Source organism: Phyllostomus hastatus, unplaced genomic scaffold (assembly GCF_019186645.2).
Source record: "Phyllostomus hastatus isolate PE091 unplaced genomic scaffold, TTU_PhHast_1.1 phas_contig_80, whole genome shotgun sequence".
NCBI lineage: Eukaryota > Metazoa > Chordata > Mammalia > Chiroptera > Phyllostomidae > Phyllostomus > Phyllostomus hastatus.
Genome location: NW_025333960.1, coordinates 2637791 through 2660248, shown reverse-complemented (window position 1 = coordinate 2660248; position 22458 = coordinate 2637791).

Here is a 22458-nt window from a genome sequence, read left to right as displayed (position 1 = left end):
AAGTAAAGGAATATTTTCACAGATATGGGCAGAGTCAAAGAGACCCACAGGTTGTTGAGAAATTAGCACAAGCTGGGGACTGTTGGCACCTCCGGGCCTAAAGGGCAAGAGAAGGAAAGTATGTTGTTAGAACCCAAGGAGCAGGAAGATAGTTAACTGATGTGGTCTGGGAGGAAGGGATTCAGCCACCCGAGGTGAGAGAGCCCAGAGAATGGAGGGAGGGGAAGAAACACAGTGACATCTGTACATCTCTCTGATCTCTTTCCACACTTCCCATTGGCTAGTGTCATTGGAAAGGTGCTGAACTCATTGAGGTATGTTGGGCTGGCCTGGGGGCAAAGAGTGGGTGGGGTGGTAGAATGGAGAGTAACCAGTCCAGTATTTTCTCCAAGGTCCTATAAAACCAGTGTACCTGTCAATCTCTGAAATTCACCTGTCCTCTCATTGTGTTTGGAGGATGTTTGCTGAAGCAACAAACACATCATGCTCATGTGACAGCATCCCTACCAGGATGGGAGAAGGGGGGAGCAAAAGACCTTTCTGCATCACTTAATGGGTTTCCCCACACAGCATTGGCCATTGCTGGGTGACATGCCTGTCTCTCTGCCAACTTCAGGTCAAGGTGACTGGATTATCCTGGTGGCCTTAGACAACTACATCCATCCATCCCTGGCTTATGTCCACCAAAGGGTGTCACAAGGTCAGTGATTCTTGGGCTCATCCTACTTCATTTACCAGCAGAAGTTGAAATTGATCATGTACTCTGCTGATTTCTTTAAATTGACTTCATTGAGGTATGATTTACATAAAATAAGTTGTAGCCACTTATTTTATGCAATTCAATGAGTTTTCACAAAGGTGTTTACTCATGTGGCCACCACCAAATCAAGCTACAGAACACTTGCATCAGCCCTGAAGTCTCACAGCTCCACAACTGTAGCCTCAGTAAACTGCCAGCCTATTTTCTGTCACAGAGGGTATTTTGCATTTCTTAGAATTGTGTGAAACTGGAATCTTACCATGTGTGTTCTTTCATGTAAGGCTCCTTCCAGTCATGCCATGGATTTGAGATTCACTCACTTGTGGCTTGTATCAGTAGCTCATTCCTTTTTATTCCCAAGTGCTTTCCCTGCATGGATATACCACACTCCATTGATCCACTCTTTCCTTTCTGAAGCACTTTCTTCACAAGGCTTACATGAGAAACCCTTCTTTGCAGCCTCCTTCTCTTGACTTTTTAGTCTCTCTGACCCCATCATTGGGGTCCCTGGAGTTTGGATTTGTCCTCTTCTTTTTTTAAATTCTCACCCCAGGACACTTTTTCATTGCTTTTAAAGAGAGAGTAAAAGACGTAGGGATGGAAGGAGGGAAGAAGGGAGGAAGGGAGAGGGGGAGGGGGGAAGAAAGATCAATGTAATAGAAAAACATTAATTGGTTGTCTCTCATATGTGCTTTGACTGGGGGGTCAAACTCACAACCTAGGTATGTCCCCTGACCTAGAATTGAACCAGAAACCTTTCAATATACAGGTTGATATGCCAACCAACTGACCCACACTGGCCAGAGTAGATTGGTACTCTTCTTGTATCTATTACCCAGATTCCTACCGTGGCCTCACTCTGTGTCAGAGCTTCTGACAGCTAAAGCCCAAAGACTCCTCTGGGTACACCACACTGTGCTACAGTTGCCTTCTTACCATTTTCCACTGCACATGTCTATATTCATTTCCTGTTGCTGCTGTAACAAACGACCACTGATTAAGTAGCTTAAATAATACAAAATACTTCTCTTGCAGTTGAGAATCAAGGTGTAAGCAGGATGGCATTCCTTTTGGAGGCTCTAGGGCAGAATCTGTTTCTTTGCCTAGAGAAATAGTTTTTAGAGACCACCTATATCCTTGGTTAGTGCCTTCCTCCCTCCTCAAAGTCAGTGTCATTGTAGTTTCCCCTCTCTCTCTTTCTATCTCTCCTTCCTTCTCTGACTCTGACCCTCCTGCCTCTGTATAGGATCTGTGTGATGGCATTGGGCCCACTGAATAACCCAGGATAGTCTCCCCATCTCAAGACCCTTAACTTAATCACATTTGCAATGTCTCTTTTATTGTATGAGGTAATATACTATGGAGATTGGGACTTGGACCGTGTATGTGCATGTGTGTATATTGGCAGGGGGGAATTATTCCACTTACCATAGTGTCTAAGTGAAACTGTTGACATTCTTCACCAGCCAGTTCTTCCTCAGCTCACTCCCACAGCAATCAATCAGCAAAATCTCTTGGCTCTCCCTTTGAAGCATTCCCAGAACCCGCCACCTCTCTCATCTGCTCTGATTGGAGCCATGTACAGCTTTTGCCTGAATTAATGCAGTAGCCTCCAGCTGGCCTAATGCTGTCAGACACTGAGAGTGGGTTGTCAGCCTTGCATGGTGTGCTGTCTGCTCCTTTCTGGCCTTATTTCTTGCTGTCTCCCCTCTCTGTTCCCCTGCACTCTGGCACACTGGTCCCCTTGGACTTTTTGTATCAGTGTTCCTTCTTCCTGGAACCCCTTGCTGCCTTCTGAATAAAGCCTTTCATGACCACCCCTTAAACACCCCTTCTGCCAGCTGGCCCCTCCCTTAGCCTGTTCTGTTCTGCTTTTCCATTGCATTTAGTTTCTCTCACATACCACATACTGTGTGCTCTGCTCACTTAGCATGGCACTTGTCTTTCCTGTTAGAATGCATGTCTCGTAAGGGGGATCTTGTTCTGCATTATTTATGATTGATCCCCAAGTGGAATGCAGTCCTGGAATGTGATAGATGCTTAGAAAAAACTTGCAGGAGGGGTGAATGAAAAATGAAATCACTGTGAGTTCCAGGAGGATGCCAAAGGTGCAGGCTGCCTGGGGCTGTGGGTTCAGTGAGGGGGATGGGAGCTTGTCAGGGTTGTGCTGAGAAAATTCTCTTTTTCAGCCTGGGGGAGTTCTGGACTGGGGTGTGAGATGTGATGGGGGTTCAGGGGTTCCAGGGCTCCCTGGCAGGGCCACTTTCAGGAGACTGTGCTTCGCCAAGAGTGGGGGGACAGGTGAGCAGGGGTGTACTATATATGGCTGCATGGACATGCTCATGAGTAAGAAGGAGGGTCTGGCCACTGTATCCACGTATGTAGGAACTTTTTAATTTTTTTATCCTCACCCGAGGACATTATTTTTTATTGCTTTTAGAGAGAGGAAGGACAGGCAGAAAAATTGATGCAAGAAAGGAGCATAGATTGGTTGCCTCCTATACACATCTAGACCGAGGATTGGCACCCAGACCAGGGACTGTATGCATCTGGACCGGGGTTGAACCTGAAACCTAAGTATGTGCCCTGACTGGGAATTGAACGTGCAACCTTTAAGTTACCTGACAACACTCTAACCAACTAAGCCACACCAACCAGGGCATGTGTGGTAACTTTTAGGAGTGTGTGTCAGAGTTGTGATTTGTGTATGTGTGGGTATATTCATGAGTGTTTATTTACAAGTATTGAGTATGTGTGAACATAACTGAGTATATAAGTATGTGTGTTTATGAGAGTATGAGTAAACCTGTGGAAATGTGTGTATCTAGATTTGAGCATATCTGGGTGTGTTTTGTGAGCATGCATGTGAGTGTTTGGTGTCTGGGTGTGTTGAATGAGCACCTGAGATTGAATGTGTGAGTGTGTGTCTTTGGGTCTGGGTGTCCATGTCTCTCTGTGAACCGGTACACACTGGTATGTACAGTGTGTCGATGAGAGCATATGTGAATGAATGTGGGTTTGTGTGGCCAACTCTGTCTGTGTCTGTATGTATGAGTTGGTGCACATGTGACTTGTAAGTGGTCATGTCTATTTGTTGTCCTTGGCAGGTGCTCATGTTGGCACCATCCAAGGGCACTGGTGGGTGGAGAGACCATGTGCCCTGACAACAGCCTCAGCAGCCCCATCCTGCCAAGTCCTTTGCCTTCCTCCCCAGGAAGGTCTGCTGAATGCTAGAGCTCTCTGTCCTGTTTCTATCACCACAATCCTGTCACCGGGCATAAAAGGCCCTGGACCTTGAGCCCAGGCCCTCACCTGCTTTTCCTAGTGCCTTACCCCTTGCTGTCACCAGCCACTGGCTTAGGTTAACAGATTTCAGGGAAAAACTCATTAAGCACCTGTCATTCCCAGCCATCTGTTTTCAGCGCTGTCCTTGCCATCCCAAGGCTGGAAACACTCACTTGTCTTCACATAATTGAAGAAAGTTTTCCTATTGCCTGCTCTTTCTGACATGCTGGCCCTGTGCACTGTCACCTTTTGCCCCTTTGCAGTCACGTGGTTTCTGTTTCTTTTCCTCTGTCTTAAGAAGCTGACCTAATTTCAACCCTTTGTTATTTTTTCCCAAACTTGGAGTCAGCTTGCTTTGAGCCTGGACTTTACTAAATCATTTGTAGAGGTGGTCCTGGGAAGGGTTGCTCCCCATTCTGGGGCAGAGTCTGGGCCAGTTGGCCAGCTGCCTTGTGGAAGGGCAGGGCAGAAATGTTACTTTTTGGCCATGTGCCTGGGTGATTGTGCAGCCTGTAAACCCCTGAGTTCCTGCCTGAGCTTGACAAGCTGTCATGGGGCGACAAATGGAGAGCTTCAGGTATAGTTCTGCCACCGTGGCTCTAATGGGGGCTCCTGTCCTGACCTTGGCTTCCCACTGAACATGGTTGCCAACAACAGCACTTCATCTTTCTCCCCATAGATGTCTCCTCCCGGGGGGGTACTTGGGCCCTTACGGGCCCCAAGGCATGACCTGGTCAGAGGCTTCCTGCAGTGGGCCTGAAGTTGTCAGGTTTGTCTCCCTGGCACTCTGTTGTAACCCCTGACTCCTCCCACACCTCACATTGGCCTCTCAGCCTTTTCTTTCCCTATGATGACTCTCCTGCCTGGCACCCACTGTATCCTGCAACATAGGCAACACCTAGTCAGGTTTGGCTTATCTCCCTAAAAGAAGCATTGACCAGGCCTTGTCCTAGCTGGAGCTGGGCTCTGCTGAACACTGGAGAATCTGTTGGGGGCCACTAGAGGGATGACTCCTGCTTAGTGCCTTGGACCCAGAAATCAGGTGAAGCCCCAGTGTGCATGCCTCACCCAATGCAGGAGACATGCAGTGATGCCTTCAGATGCCCTAGTTCCTGATTCAAGCCAACTTACTGTGAATGGAGCTGGAGAGAAGATAGGCCACACCCTGATGCTGGTCTCTGAGGAGGTTCTGGTAGGAGACCCCAGGGTGCAGGTTGCAAGTGATTTAGAGGCTTTCCTGGTATTTAACTCAGCTTCTTCTTACCTCCCTGATGCCCTGGACCTTTTGCTTTCTGGATCTTAGGTTGCTGTTGCCACAGGCCCTGCCCTGAAGACTTCTACGCCCCTGCCTCTTCCCATCTCAGTGCCCCTCACACTCTCAGAATAATGCTTCCAACCCCTTCAGGGCATCAGCTATAAAGGAGAGCAACTCTTGGCCATGTTCACTACCACTTATGTCCCTCTTGTGCTTCTGAACTTGGGCACTCTGGGAAAGGGCATTCTGAGCCTTCCACTCTTGCCTTTCTGTGCTCCAGGACAGAGAGCAGCCAGGGTAAATCTGGGAACCAGCCTTCACCCAGTTAGGTTCAGCTTTCTCAGAGCAGTGATGCCTGCTTCCCACTGGTCCCTACAGTCTAGACACCTCACCTGGGTAACCAGGGCCAAGTGTGTGAGAAACCCATCTCAGGCCTATAGCCTTCCCCTGGCATCACCATGGTGCTGGCATAGAGCAGCCCTCAGGGCCTCTGGAGACAGGCTAAAGTGGGCAGAGCACTCCTTACTCTCTGTCCCTATTACCAGGTCACTCTGATGCCACTGCCATACACCAAACACCTGAGCCAGTTTACAGGGGGTCCTGTGGCCACCCCCAACAGTGCCTTCCAGCTCACAATGCTCTGCACCATCCCTCCACCACACTCCCACAATGGGCTTCTATTGAGAGCTGCTTCATTCTGACCATGTCAACCCATAAGGTGGCACATATCAGCCTCTGATTAGAGGCATCATGCTTCAGCTTGACAGCCCAGGTCAAATGACCAGCTGGTCCACCTTGGCACCTGATTCACTTCCCTGATCATCAGTTCCCTCATCTGATAAATGAGATGATAATAATAATAGTTCCTACTTCACCAGGTTGTTTTGAAATCAGATTAAATGAGTTTATAAGTATAAGCCACTTGAAAGAAGAGTGCCAGCATGTGGTGAACCTTCAGTCACAGTTCCTTTATCCCACACCTCATCCTCAGCAGGTGCCACCACATTGAACTCCCCTCCATGGCCTCCACCAACCCTTATTTCCTGCCCTAAACTTATAGCAGAGAGGCAGGCTGCTTCCCTGGGTCATGGTGAGTCTACACTTACTCTCTTATGTAGAGTGAGTTTTGTTTTTAAATTTTTATTGTAGTATAAATTCCATACAGTAAGGTCACTAGATACATATCCATATACATATCAATTTGGGGATTCCCACCCAGATCAAGGGGCCCACTCAGACTGCCTGCACCTCAGGCAAGTCCTGGGGAAATGCCTGCCACTACCCCAACTTCTCTGACCAGGAGGCATTTTGGTGTAAGGACTCTGTTGCTTTTACTAAATGTCCTATTGTGAGCCCCACTTCCAGGGTTTGTATATCAATCGATTGCTCTGTATTATTGTTATACAATATTTCAATGTATGAAGGCATTCTGTAGCATATTGAATATTTTAAATTAGTTGACAACAATTCAGCAGATTTCACATAAAATACAGATATATTCATTGAAATATGGAAAAAATACAGATATATAATGTCTATTGAAACAGCAGGAACTTGGGCAACACTGGGCCATGTTCCCGTGTGATAGTCCACAATGATGGTTAGTAGAGCTGCCATCCAGCTGAGTCACAGTCCCCACTACTCTTTACTGTGGACCATACTCAAGACATTTCTTCCAAGTGCATGGCCAGCCTGACCCATCTGGGCATCTGGGCTGTGAGCCATCAGTCTGGAAGGGAGTATCTCATCTTCATATCCTTTTTCTCCAGTGTGGTCCCTTGGTCCATCCATTGATTGCAAAAATGGCCCCCAAACATTCCCTTTCTTGTATACATGTCCCTTCAGAGTAGGAATCTGTGGTTTATCCTATCCTATTGGGGTCTGCTTCTCTGCCACTGGAATGGAGGCTTGGTCATGTGGTTGGTTTGGCCATTGGAACATCATCAAATATAATGCTGGCATAGTTTGGAAAATCACCATGTGCTAGAGCTTGCTATTTCTTGCTACACTTAAACCTGAGGTTGTCATGGTGACAAGTCTAGGGTAACCTGCATCTGGAGGGTAAAAAGCCAAGTGGAGAACCAAGGCACCAAGGCCAACAGAACTGCCAACCTCCATACGTGGCTGCGTGGCACTCTAGAACTTTATTCTAACCATGGATACTTGGGAGAGCCTGGAAGATCTGAGTCAGACCAGCACCACACCAGCTGACCCAGAGTGGTATGGTAAATGAAAGATGGATATTCCAAGATAGATGTAAAGTAGGTGGAAGCTGCATCTACTTGCTCCTGGCCCCAAACAGAATTTGCAGCTAAACTGAAGAACAGTTAAACCAAACAACCAACTGTAAGCTAGTTGATATAAAATATAATCAAGGAATACAAAAAAAGCTACATAGAGACTGGTAAGAAGGGTTGAGATGCAAAGGGAGAAAGTTCCCGCATGTAGGTATGGTGGCATCTGAGAAGGTAGAAAGATGATGTGGCTGTGGAACTGCCTCCACCTAAGAGTGTAAAGTCTTAACCCACCCAGGGATCCCCAACCCAGAGCAACAGAGACAGGAAGAGGATTATGTGTAGCATCTGGTGTGGGAATCAGTGGGGATTCACTCAACCTGGGAGACTCAGAGTGTTCCTTCCTAGGGTAGAGCACTCCTATTGTTACACAGTTGACAATCTGGACTCCAATTGCTGGAATAGCCATGCTGCCATTCTCGGGACCATGGAGGGGTCTGCTGACTACACCCAACAGTGACTTTTGGGTGCCCTCTATTTTACAGGGAGGCTTTAGGCAAATGCCCAGACAGTGACTTAACTGTGGCTTGGGAAAGAAGACTGGTCTCCCCCACCTTGAGTGCATAGCTGGTGCCTCTCCTCCCCACCTGTCGAATCATTCCTGCAGATGAGTTTGGAGGCACAGAGGAGCTGCACAGGGCTGGGACTTTTGGCCCTGTCCTATTGTATTCAGCAGCAGGACTGAGCTGTGCCAAGCTGGGACTTCCAGCCTCAGCATTCTGAGACCAGCCACATGGAGAGATGAGAGTATGGTGCAGGGCTGAGATTTTTGGTCCCATCCTGCTTGGTTCAGCAGCACTGCAGGGACTTGAACAGAGCTGGGATTTTTTGGACTGTATCTCCCAGGGAGGTTCCCTGGGCTCCCAGGGAAGCCCAGATGGGCTTCCCATAAGGCTGTTCTGTGCTGTGTGGCTACATTGTGGGGAGGCAAAGCCAAGTTCCCCTGCAACTTTAGCCCACACTACCCTGGGAAAAAGAAGTTACTAACCTGCTCCCACAGGTTTGCAAGGAGGACTGCTATCTGTATCCATACTGAACCTGCAGCTAGCCTGCCTCAGGGAGCTAGGGTTGGAAACTCTGGCAAAGACTGAGGGCTCTAGCTTTGAAGCTAAGAGCTACTTTCTCCTCATTGAGTTCCTGACTGACTTCATGACCCCCCAAGTAGGGAACAACTAGCTCTATCTCAGCTAGCCTGGGTTCATTCTACAGTCTCTCATCAAAAGGCTCAGAGGAAGACTAGGTAACCTCAGGGGGTGGCAGAGTGGCTGAAAGGGGTAGGTTAACCTCAGGGAGCTCTAAGCAGAAAGAAGCTGACCCTTTTACACAGACTGGCCCCTCACAGGCACACACAGGTCCAGTGGACACAGACAAAAACAGTGAACAGTGAACAGCTATAGACAAGTAGCCCAAGGCCAGTTACACACAATGTCTAACAGGGAACTTTACCTGAACCCCACTCAAGTGAACCTAGAACCAATACATCCAGGGTGGACTTCAGACCACACCATAGATCGCCCCAAATGGCTAGACAACTGGCACACCCAAAGGTGGATTCTTGTAGGCACCAGACCCTGCTGGGAATAACACTGCTCCAGGGGAAGCCCATGCACAGTGTCTCATACATGATGGTCAAGGATTACCCTTATAGTCTCCCAGCCTGAAGAGTTAACTCTATCCACAAAAGAGCCAACAGCATGCAAGACTCAACTACAACAGGGAGTGCACATAACCCATAAGAAACACTCCTAGAGCATGGAGCTCAGGTGATCTGGAAGATTGTGCCACAGAGTCCAATAAGACACTTTCATCATAAAACCGTCAAAACAAGTTTGGGAAATATAGCAGATCTATCTAGCACACGGAGACCAATGGGGAGAAAAAGGAAAATCTCCTAAGAAAAAAAAAATAGAAATCCCCAGAAGAAGAATGAAAAGAAATAGATGAAATGGAAGAATCCAAAATACTAGATGTGGAGATTAAAATAATGGTTATAAGGATGCTCAAGCCCTTAGGGGAGGCATGGGTGATCACAGTGAGAACTTAAACAAAGAGATAATAAACATTAAAAAAGGCATAGAAGCCCCAAAAAGTCAGAAATGAAAAATACAATATCTGAAAGGAAGAATACACTAAAGAAATCAACAGCAGGTTAGATGAAGCAGAGGACTGAATCAACAAATCAGAGGACAAAGTAACAGTATCCATTCAAGGAGAATATGAAAAAGAAAAGATAATTAAGAGACACAAGGAAAGTCCAAGGGATCCCCAGTATAATATCAAGTGTAACAAGGCGAAGAGAGTGAGCAAGGGATAGAGAATCTGTTTAAAGAAATAATAGCAGAAAAAGTCAAACAAGTTCAGGAAGCACAAAGAGTCTCAGTCAAGATGAACACACAGAGACACACACTGAGATGCATCATAATTAAAATGGCAAAGGGTAAAGACACAGAGAATCTTAAAGGCAGCAAATGAGAGAGAGACACAGAGAAACAGGGAGACAGAGACAGCCAGTTAGTTACCTGCAAGGGAGTTCTCATAAGACTGTCAGCTGATTTCTGAACAGAAGCATTTCAGGCCAGAAAAGATTGGCATGAAGTATTCAAAGTGATGAAAAACAAGAATGTGCAACCAAGACTGCTTTACGTGGAAAGGCTTTCATTTAAAATTAAAGGCAAAATAAAGATCTTCCCTAATAAAATAAAGCTAAAGGAGCTCATTACCACCAAACCAGCATTTCAAGAATTGTTAAAGGGATTGCTTTAAGAAAAAGAAAAAAAATGGAGAGAGTAACATAGGTATAAGGATAAAATAGCAATAAATAAATACCTATCAATAATAACCTTAAATGTATACGGATTAAATGCTTCAATCAAAGAACATAGGTAGCTGAATGGATAAGAAAACATGGCCCTTCTACATACTGTCTAAAAGAGACCCAACTCAGAACAAAAGATTCACAAATGCTGAAAGTGTATTTCATGTAAATAGGAAGAAACAAATAAACAAAAAAACTGGGGTAGCAATACTTACATCTGACCAAGTAGGCTTCAAAACAAAGGCTATACAAGAGACAAATAGGGTTACCACATAATACTAAAGGGATGAATCCAATAAGATAATATACCTCTTGTAAACATATATGCACCCAATACTTACATATTTCAGAGCACCTAAAAATATTTTAAAATCTTGGTGGACTTTGAGAAAGAGATCTACAGCAATACAGTCATAGTAGGGGATTTTAACACCTTACTGTCATCAATAGCTAAGTCTTCCAATCAAAAGAACAACAAGGAAACAATGACTTTAAACAACACACCAGGTTGAATGGATTTAATTGATATTTACAGAACATTTCATCCCAAGGCAGCAGAATATACATTCTTCTCAAGTGCATACATGAACCTTCACAAAGATAGACCAAATTTTAGGACACAGAATAAGTCAACAAACTCAAGAATATTGAAATCACTTCCAGCCAAGATGGAGGTATAGGTAGATAGACTTTGCCTCCTTGCACAGCCGAAAGAAGGACAACAACAATTTAAAAACAAACAAACAAAAATAACCAGAACTGCCAGAAAATTGAACTGTATGGAAGTCCAACAACCAACAAGTTAAAGAAAAACATTCATTCAGATTGCTAGGAAGGGTGGAGATGGGCAACAGAGGATGTGCAGCAAGGTGGTGGCTGGAGGACTGGGTGGTCCCACATTCACATGTGGATAAACTGGGAGAAGCAACTGGGGAACAAGATAGACCGCAGAACCCAGGGTTTCAGCATGGAAAAATAAAGCCTCAAAACCTCTGGCTGTAAAAATCTGTGGGAGTTGCAGCAATGGGAGACTCCAAACCTCACAGGAGAGTTCACTGGACAGATCCACAGGGTCTTAGAAGGTACACAACTACAACCACCTGAAATGGGCACCAGAAGGGCCCAATTTGCTTGTGGGTAGGAATGGGAAGTGACTGAAAGCTGGCTGAGAGCTAAGGAAGCAGCATTGTGCCCTCTCTGACCCCTCTCCCAAATAAAGCAAAGAGGGATGCCCTGCCCTGTTGACTATCTAGGGCTCTGGCCTTACAATGTAACAGCTGCCCAAGACCAAAAAAAATATGGCCCTAATGAAAGAACAGATCAAAGCTCCAAAAATAGAATTGAGTGATTAAGAGATAGCCAACCTATCAGATGCAGAGCTGAAAACACTGATAATCAGGATGCTCACAGAAATGGCTGAGTATGGTCACAAAATAGAGGAAAAAGTGAAGGCTATGCAAAGTGAAATAAAGAAAAGTATACAGGGAAACAACAGTGAAGGGAAGAACAACCAGGACTTTAATCAATGATTTGGATGAGAAGGAGAAATAAACATTCAACCAGGACAGAATGAAGAAATAAGAATTCAGAAAAATGAAGAGAGGCTTAGGAACTTCCAAGACAACTTTAAACATTCCAACATCTTAATTATAGGGTGCTAGAAGGAGAAGAGGAAGGGCAAGAAATTGAAAACATAATGAAGGAGAACTTCCCCAATCTGGCAAAGGAAATAGACTTCCAGGAAGTCCAGAAAGCTCAGAGAGTCTCAAAGAAGTTGGTCCCAAGGAAGCACAACCAAGGCACATCACAATTACATTACCCAAAATTAAAGATAAGGAGAGAATTGTAAAAGCAGCAAGAGAAAGGGAGACAAGTACCTACAAAGGAGTTCCCATAAGACTAACAGCTGATTTCTCAAAAGAAACCTTGTAGACAGGAGGGGCTGGAAAGAATTATTCAAGGTCATGAAAGGCAAGGACCTACATCCAAGATTACTGTATCCAGCAAAGTTTTCATTTAGAATGGAAGGTCAGATAAAGTGCTTCCCAGATAAGGTCAAGATAAAGAGTTCATCACCAAGCCCTTATTATATATGAAATGTTAAAGGAACTTATCTAAGAAAATGAAAATGATAAAAATATGAACAGTAAAATGAAAACAAACTCAAAACTATTAACAACTGAACCTAACCCCCCCCTCAAAAAAAAAAAAACAAACTAAGCAAACAACTAAAACACGAACAGAATCACAGAAATGGAGATCACATACAGGGTTATCAGTGGGGAGGGAAAAGGAAGAGAATGCGGGATAAGAAGCATAAATGGTAGGTACATAATAGACAGGAGGGGGGTTAAGAATAGTATAGAAAATGGAGAAGCCAAAGAACTTATATGTACAACCCATGAACATGAACTAAGAGGAGGGGAATGCTGGTAGGAGGAGGGGTACATGGCAGAGGGAAATAAAGTGGAGAAAAAAATGGGACAACTATAATAGCATAATCAATAATATATGTTTTTTATTTAAATTATTTTATTGTTGTTGAATTACATTGTATGTATTTTTTCTCACCCTCACCCTCTCTAAACCCACTTCCCTCCCTTGCTTCCACCCTACCTTTTGGTTTTGTCCATGTGTCCTTTATGGTAATTTCTGAAAACCTTCCTCCCCACTGTCCACTCCCCTCTCCCCTCTGACAATAAGATGACGTAGTATCTCATCTTATTTTTAGATTATTTTAAATTTCAATGAATCTGGTTATATTTTGTTTGCTTTTTTCTTTCATTGATTATGTTCCAGTTAGAGATGAGATCATATGGTATTTGTCCCTCACCACCTGGATTATTTCACTTAGCATAATGTTCTCCACTTCCATCCATGCTGTTGTAAAGGGGTATACGCTCCTTCTTTCTCTCTGCTGTGTAGAATTCTGTTGTGTAAATGTACCATAACTCTTTGATTCACTCATTTACTGATGGGCACTTAGGTTGCTTCCAGCACCTAGCTATTGTAAATTGTGCTGCTATGAACACTGTGGTGCATAGGTTCTTTAGGGTTGCTGTTTCAGGACCCTTAGGGTGTAATCCCAGCAGCAGAATTACTGGGTAAAGAGGCAGATCCATTTTGAATTTTCTGAGGAAATTCAAGGAGTTTTTCACAGTGGCTGCACCAGTCTGCATTCCCACCAATAGTACACTAGGGTTCCCTTTTCTCCATGTCGTTTCCAACACTTGTTTGTTGATTTGTTTATGTTGGCCATTCTGACAGGTGTGAGGTGATATCTAATTATGGTTTTAATTTGCATCTCTCTGATGGCTGGTGATGCTGAGCATCATTAAAAAGATCATACACCATGACCAAGTGGGATTCATCTCAGGGATGCAAGGATGGCACAATATTCATAAATCAATAAACATAATACATCACATAAACAAAATGAAAGATAAATATTACATGATCATATCAATAGATGCTGAAAAAGCATTTGATAAGGTACAACATCCATTTATGATAAAAACACTCAGCAAAGTGGAAATAGAAGGAGAATTCCTCAACATGATAATGGCCATGTATGAAAGACCTACAGCCAACATCATACTCAATGGACAAAAACTTAGAGCTTTCCCACTATGATCAGGAACAAGACAATGATACCCACTTTCACCACTATTATTCAACATAGTACTGGAAGTCCTAGCCACAGCGATCAGACAAGAAAAAGAAATAAAAGGCATCCAAACTGGAAAGGAGGAATCAAAACTGTCATTGTTTGCAAATGACATGATAGTGTACATAGAAAATCCTATAGACTCCACCAAAAAACTACTTGTCCTAATAAATGAATTTGGCAAATAATTGGATACAAAGTCAATATTCAGAAATCAAAGACATTTTTGTACACCAACAATGAAACATCAGAAACAGAAATCAGGAAAAAATCCTATTTGATATAGCAAAAAGAAAAATAAAGTACCTAGGAATAAACCTAATCAAGAAGGTAAAAGACCTGTATTCAGAAAACTACACAACACTGAAGAAAGAAATTAAGGAAGACACAAACAAATGGAAACATGTACCATGCTCATGGACTGGAAGAATTAACATCATCAAAATGGCCATACTACAAAGCAATTTATAGATTCAATGCAATTCTTATTAAAGTACCCATGACATATTTTACAGATATAGAACAAACATTTCAAAAATTTATATGGAACCATAAATGACCCTGAATAGCTGCAGCAATTTTGAGAAAGAAGAACAAAGCAAGAGGGATCACAAAACCTGATATCAAAGTGTATTACAAGGCCACTGTAATCAAAACAGCTTGGTACTTGCATATAAACAGGCATATAGACCAATGGGACAGAACAGAGAGCCCAGAAATAAACCCAAGTCTCTATGGTCAATTAGTATTGGACAAATGGGGAAGGAGAGTAAAATTGAGCAAAATAACCTCTTCAATAAATGGTGTTGGGAGAGCTGGACAGCTACATGAAAAAAAAAAGTGAACCTCAACCTCCAACTTATAGCATACACAAAAATAAATTCAAGGTGGATAAAAGACTTAAATATAAGTAGTGACACCATAAAAGTCCTAGAGGAAAACATCAGCAGGAAAATCTCAGACATTCCATGCAGGAACATCTTCACGGATATGTTCCCTAAAGCAAAGTACCTAAAGGAAAGAATAAACAAATGGGATCTCATCAAAATAAAAAGCTTCTTCATAGCTAAAGAAAACAGCATTAAAAGGAAAAGAGAGCCAATCATATGGGAAAACATATTTTCCAATGACACCTTAGAAAAGGGCTTGATCACCAAAATATATGAAGAGCTCACACGACTCCACTCCAGGAAGATAAAAAACCCTATTAAAAATGGGCAAAAGACTTCAACAAATACTTCTCCAAAGAGGATCTACAGAGGGCCCAGATTCACAAGAAAATAAAATATATTTTTTAAAAAGTTCTCTACAAAAAGATAAAAGAATGTTGAAATCATATCAGGCATATTCTCAGATCACAATGGCTGGAAACTAGAAATCAACTTCAATAAAAAGAACCCTCAAAGACATTCAAGTACATGGGTGATAAATAACATGTTATTAAACAATGAATGGGTTTTCAGTGAGATCAAAGAAGGAATAAAAAATTACCTGGAAAGAAAAGAAAATGAACAAACAACAATACAAAATTTATGGGATACAGTGAAAGTATTCCTGAGAGAGAAGTTCATAGCATTACAGGCTTATTTCAAGAGGAAAAAACAAAAACTTTCAAGTAAACAATCTAACCCTACATTTAAAAAAACTAGAAAAGCATAAACAAACAAAGCCCAGAATATGGAGAAAGAAGGAAATAATGAACTTTAGAATGCAAATTAATGACAAAAAGACAAAAAATACAATATAAAAGATAAGTGAAACAAAGAGCTGGTTCTCTGAAAACATAAAAAAGATGGACAAACCTTAAATGAGAGTCATTAGGAAAAATGAGGACTGAAGTGAATAAAATCAGAAAGAGGCGATATTACAACTAATACCACAGAAATACAAAGGATAGTAACAAATTACTATGAAGAACTATATGCCAAGAAATTTAAAATTCTGGGTGAAAATGGACAAATTTCAAGAAACATATAATCATCCAAAATGAGTCAAGAAGAAGCAGAAACTCTGAATAGACCAATATCAGCTAGTGAAATTGAAACACTAATCAAAAAACTCCCAGCACAAAAAAGCCCTGGGTGGGACAGATTCACAGGAGAATTTTGCCAAACATTTAGAGAATAGCTAACCCTGATTCTTCTAAAACTATTCTGAAAAATCCAAGAAGAGTGAAGACTCCCAAACTCTTTTTATGAGGTCAGGATTATCCTAAATCCAAAATAATATAAAGACACAACAAAGAAGGAAAACCACTGGCCAGTATTGCTGATGAACATAGAAGATATTAAAATCCTCAACAAAATATTGGCAAATCAGATCCAGCAGTACATTAAAAAGATCATACACCATGATCAAATGGGATTCATCCCAGGGATGAAAGGATGGAACAATATAAACAAATCAATAAATGTAATACATCATATAAACAATACAAAAAAATGATCATATCAATAGATGCTGCAAAAGCATAAAGTACAGTACCCATTTATGAGAAAAACACTCAGAAAAGTAGGAATAGAAGGACCATACCTCACCATAAGAAAGGCTATATACAAGAAACCTACAGCCAACATCATACACAATAGGCAAAAACTAAAAGCTTTCCCACTAATATCAAGAGCAAGAAAAGGCTGTCTGCTTTCACCACTTCCATTCAACTTAGTTTGGGAAGTCCTCGCCACAGTGATCAGGCAGGAAAAACAAATATAAGGCATCCAAATTAGAAAGAAGGCAGTAAAGCTGTTACTGTTTATAGATGATGCACTAGTGTATATAGAAAACCCTATAGATTCTACCAAGAAACTACTGGATCTAATAAATTAATTTGTCAAAATGGTGGGATACAAAGTTAATATTAAGAAATCTAAGGTGTTTTTGTATGCCAACAATGAAATATCAGAAACAGAAATTAGAAAAACATCCCATTTACCATAGCAAGAAAAAAAAATACATAGGAATAAACTTAGTCAAGAAAGTGAAAGACCTGTACTCAGAAAACTACTGAACACTGAAGAAAGAAATTAGGGAAGACACATGTAAATGGAAGCATATACTGTATTCATAGATTCGAAGAATTAACATCATTAAAATGTCTATAGTACCCAAAGCAATCTGTAGACTCAATGCAATCCCTATTAAAGTATCAATGATATATTTAACAAATATAGAAAAAACATTTCAAAAATTTATATGGAACCATAAATGACCCTGAAAATTTTCAGCAATTGTGAGAAAGAAGAATGAAGTAGGAGGAATCACAATACCTGATATCAAACTGCATTACAAGGCCCTGGTAATCAGAATAGTCTGGTACTGGCATAAGAACAGATACATAGATCAATGGAACAGAATAGAGAGCCCAGAAATAAACCTAAGAGAATACAGTCAGTTAATATTTGAATAAGGGGGCAGGAACATAAAATACAGTAAAAGTAGCCTTTTCAATAAATGGTTTTGGGAAACCTAGACCCCTATATGCAAAAAAGTGAAACTCAAGCACCAACTTATACCATACACAAAAATAAATTCAAGGTGGATAAAAGATTTAAATATAAGTCATGACACCATTAAAGTCCTAGAGGAAAACATAGGTGGGAAAATTTCAGATATCCCATGCAGCAATATTTTCACTGATACATTTCTTGGTCAAGGGATATAAGGGAAAGAATAAACAAATGGGGCTGCATTAAACTGAAAAGCTTCTGCATGGCTAAGAAAAACATCAACAAAATGGAAAAGGAACCAACTGTATGGGAAACCACATTTGCCAATGATACCTTGGACAAGTGTTTGATCTCCAAAATATATAAAGAACTCACACAACTCCACGCCAGGAAGAGAAGCAGTTCAATTAAAACATGGGTAAAAGACCTGACAGACAACTCTCCAAGGAAGTCATATAGGGGGCCCATAAACATCACTAGCCACTAGAGATGCAAATTAAAACCACAATGAGTACCACTTCACACCACATCGGTTAGAATGGCCATCATAAACAAATCAACAAAGACTAAGTGCTGGCAAGGTTGTGGAGAAAAGGGAATCCCAGTACATTGTTGGTGGGAATGCAGACTGGTGCAGTCACTGTAGAAAACAGTATGGAATTTCCTCAAAAAACTAAAGATGGAACTGCCTTTTGATCTGGCAATTCCACTGCTGAGACTATACCCTAAGAATCCTAAATCAACAATTCAAAGGAAGCTATGTACCGCAATGTTCATAGCAGCATTATTTATAATAGCCAAGTGCTGGAAACAGCCTAAGTGCCCATCAGTAAATGAGTGAATCGAGAAACTGGTACCTTTACACAATGGAATACTACGCAGCAAAAAAAAAGAAGGAACTCCTACCATTTGTGACAGCATGGATGGAACTGGAGAGTATTATGCTAAGTAAAATAAGCCAGGCTGTGAGAGACATATACCATATGATCTCACCTACAGTGAAATCTAAACAACAAAATTAACAAATGGTCAAAATAGAACCAGGGACTTGGAAATAAAGAACAAACTGACAGTGACTAGGGGTTGGGGGAAGAGGGATAACAAGAGAAAGAAGAGTAAGGGCCAAGCAAAGGAACAAGAATAGAGAACTCATGGGAACAAACAATTGGGGGGGATTGGTGGGAGATGGGGTTAGGATGAGCAATGGGGAAAAAGATGGGACAACTGTAACTGAACAACAATAAATTTTTTAAAAAAGAGAAAAAATAAATGAAAGAGAAATAACAACTTATATCACAGACATATAAAAGATTGTAAGAAAATACTATAAACAACTATATGCCCCAAAATTGGATAACCTGGATTAAATGGATAAATTTCTAGAAACATGCAATCTTCCAAAAACTGAATCAAGGAGAATCAGAAAACATGAATATACCCATTACAGCTAATGAAATTGAAACAGTAAAAAGAAAATATGCCCAGCAAACAAAAGTTCTGGACCAGATGGTTTCATAGGAAAATTCTACCAAACATTGAAAGAAGAACTAAGACCTCTCCTTATCAAACTATTCCAAAAAACTGAAGAGGAAGAAATACTCCCAAACTGTGTTTATGAGGCCAGCATTATCCTAATTCCAAAACCAGATAAAGATACTACAAAGAACGAAAATTATAGGCCAGTATCCCTGATGAACATAGATGATATATTCCTCAACAAAATATTGGCAATCTCGTTCCAGCAATACATTTAAAAGATCATACACCATGATCAAGAGGGATTTATCTCAAGTATGCAAGCTTGATACAATGTTTGCAAATCGATAAATATAATAATTTACATAAACAAAATGAAACATAAAAATCACATGATCATATCAATGGATGGAGAAAAAGCATTTGATAAAATCTAGCACTTATTTTTGATGAAAACTCTCAGCAAAGTGAGAATAGAGAGATCATACCTGAACATAATAAAGGGCATATATGAAAAACCTACAGCCAACATCATATTCACTTGGCAAAAATAAGAGTGTTTTCCTTAAGATTATGAATAAGACAGCAATGTTTGCTTTCACTAACCTTATTCAACATAGTACTGGAAGTCCTAGACACAGCAATCAGAAAAGAAGAGGAAATAAAAGGCAGCCATATTGAAAAGGAGAAAGTAAAACTCATTTTTTGCAGATGGCACGATATTGCACATGGAAAATCTGAAATACTCCACCAAAAACACTACTAGACCTAATAAATGAATTCAGGAAAGTAGTAGGATACAAATTAATATTCATAAATTGAAGGTCTCCTTTATATATCAACAATGAACTATCAGGAAAAGAAACTAAGAAAACAATCCCAATTACAATTGTGACAACACAAATAAGGTACTTAGGAATAAATTTACCTCTTTTAACCAAAGAGGTAAAAGAACTGTACTCAGAAAACTATAGGACAGTGAAGAAAGAAGTGAGATATAAATGATTGGAAGCATATTTCATGTTCATGGATTGGAAGAGATAAACATCATTAAAATGCCTACACTACCCAAAGTAATTTATAGATTAAATACAATTCTTACTAAAAAAACAATGGTGTATTTAACAAATCTAGAACAAATTTTCCAAAAATTTATGTGGAAACAAAAAAGAGCCCAAATAACCTTAGCATCTTGAGAAAGAAAAACAAAGTTGGAGGGATCGCAATACCTGATATCAAACTATACTGTAAAGCCACAGTAATGAAAACATCCTGGTATTGGCATAAGATCAGGCATACTGATCAATGGAACAGAAGAGAGATCCCAAAAGCAAACCCATACTTTTATAGTCAATTAATATTTGAAAAGGAGGCAAGAGCATAGAAGAAAGTAAAGACAGTTTCCTCAATAAATGGTGCTGAGAAATTGGACAGGTATATACAAAACAAAAACAAACAATGAAACTAGACCACCACAACACACCATACACAAGAATAAACTGAAAGTGGATAAAAGACATAAATGTAAGTCATAAAACCTTAAGTATCCTAGAAGAAAACAAAGGCAGTAAAATTTCAGACATCTTGTGTAGCAATATTTTTGTGGATATATCTCCTAGGAAAAAAGAAAAAAATAAACAAATGGAACTACATAAAATTAAAAAGCTTCTGCACAGCTAAAGAAACAATCATCAAAATGAAAATGGTACCCACTGTTTTGGAGAACATAGTTGGCAATGATACATCAGACAAGGATTTGATCTCCAAAATATTTAAAGAACTCATCTGACACAACACCGTGAAGACAAACAATTCAATTAAAAAATGGGCAAAGGACCTGAACACACTTCTCCAAGGAGGACATACAGATGTCCCATAGATATATGAAAAGACATCACTAGCCATCAGAGAGAGAAAACTAAAACCACAATGAGATATCACCTCACACCTGCTAGAATGGCTACCATCAATAAATCAACAAACAACAAGTGCTGGCAAGTATGTGGATAAAAGGGAAGCCTAGTGAACTGTTGGTGGGAATGCAGACTGGTGTAGCCACTGTGGAAACACTTCTGGGAATATGCCTACCCTAAGAATTCCAAAACAGCAATTTGAAAGGACATATGCACTCCTATGTTCACAGCAGTGTTATTTACAATAGCCAAGACCTGGAAACAGCCCAAGTGCCTATCAGTAGATGGGTGGATAAAAAATCTGTGGCACATTTACACAATGGAATAGTATGCAGCAGTAAAAAGGGAAACTCTTACCTTTGTGACAGCATGGATGGACGTGGAGATTATTATGCTAGGTGAAATAAGCCAGTCAGTGAAAAACTAATACCACTTGATCTTACTTTTATGCAGAATCTAATGAACAAAATAGAAATGGGGGCATGGATGCATAGAATAGACAGACAGCTGTCAGAGGGCAGGTAGAAGGGGGTATTGGATAAAACAAAGTGAAGGGGTTAGCTAAAGAACATATGGGGGGATCAAAAAAACCCCTCTAGAATTTTTTATAAAAAATTATTTATAAAAAATTGTGTATTTATTCTTACATGATTAAACTTCAATTACCTTCAAATACTCTCCATTTGATGCAAAACCATCAAATGGTTTTTCAATTGCTCAAAAACAGTTTTTGAACTCATTGATTCTGATGCCTTTTAGTGCTTCTGCCATTTTTTGTTTCACCTCTTGCACATCTGCAAAATGTTTCTCTTTGAAGACTTTTTTCATTTGGAGCAACAAAAATATCACTTGGGGTGAGATTGGGTGAATAGGGAGGGTTGGCCACAGGGGTCATGCCATTTTTGGTCAAAAACTATTGAACACTCAGTGTGGTATGGGCAGGTGCACTGCCATTATGAAGTGGGCAAATGCATTGACAGAGTCTTAAAAAAATTCACTGAAGACAAATACAGCCTGTCACAACAATGCCAGCTGGCACACTGATACAGATGGGTTCCTAGAACACAAACCTAAAGGTGGAAGCCTATACTACAAGGGGTTCACCCTCCAGAAGATAATTCCATTTTTGGGTCCCCCCTCATATATGCATAACCCATAGATACAGACAGCAATGGGGTGATGGCCTGGAAGAAGGGGGGTGGTGAGAGCTGAGTAGAGGTGGGCAAAAGGAGAAAAATGGGGACAACTGTAATAGTGTAAACAATAAAAATAAAATTTAAAAAATGGTTATTGTTTTAAGCCTTTGGGTTTTAGGATGGTTTGTTATGCAGCAAAAGCTAGTTGAGGCATTGCATTTGTGCCCTGAAGCATGCAGTGCCCTTGAGGACTCTTTTTGAAAAGGCAAGTGGTCCCCTTCATTTGAATACTGCTTTCATAGAACTGTTTGGCAGCCCTGCCCCCATGCCTGGCTGAAGTCCAGCCTGTTCTAAGGGACCTGAGCCCTCTGGTTCTTCAGAAGGGGCTCTGCTGACCAACACTGGGCACTC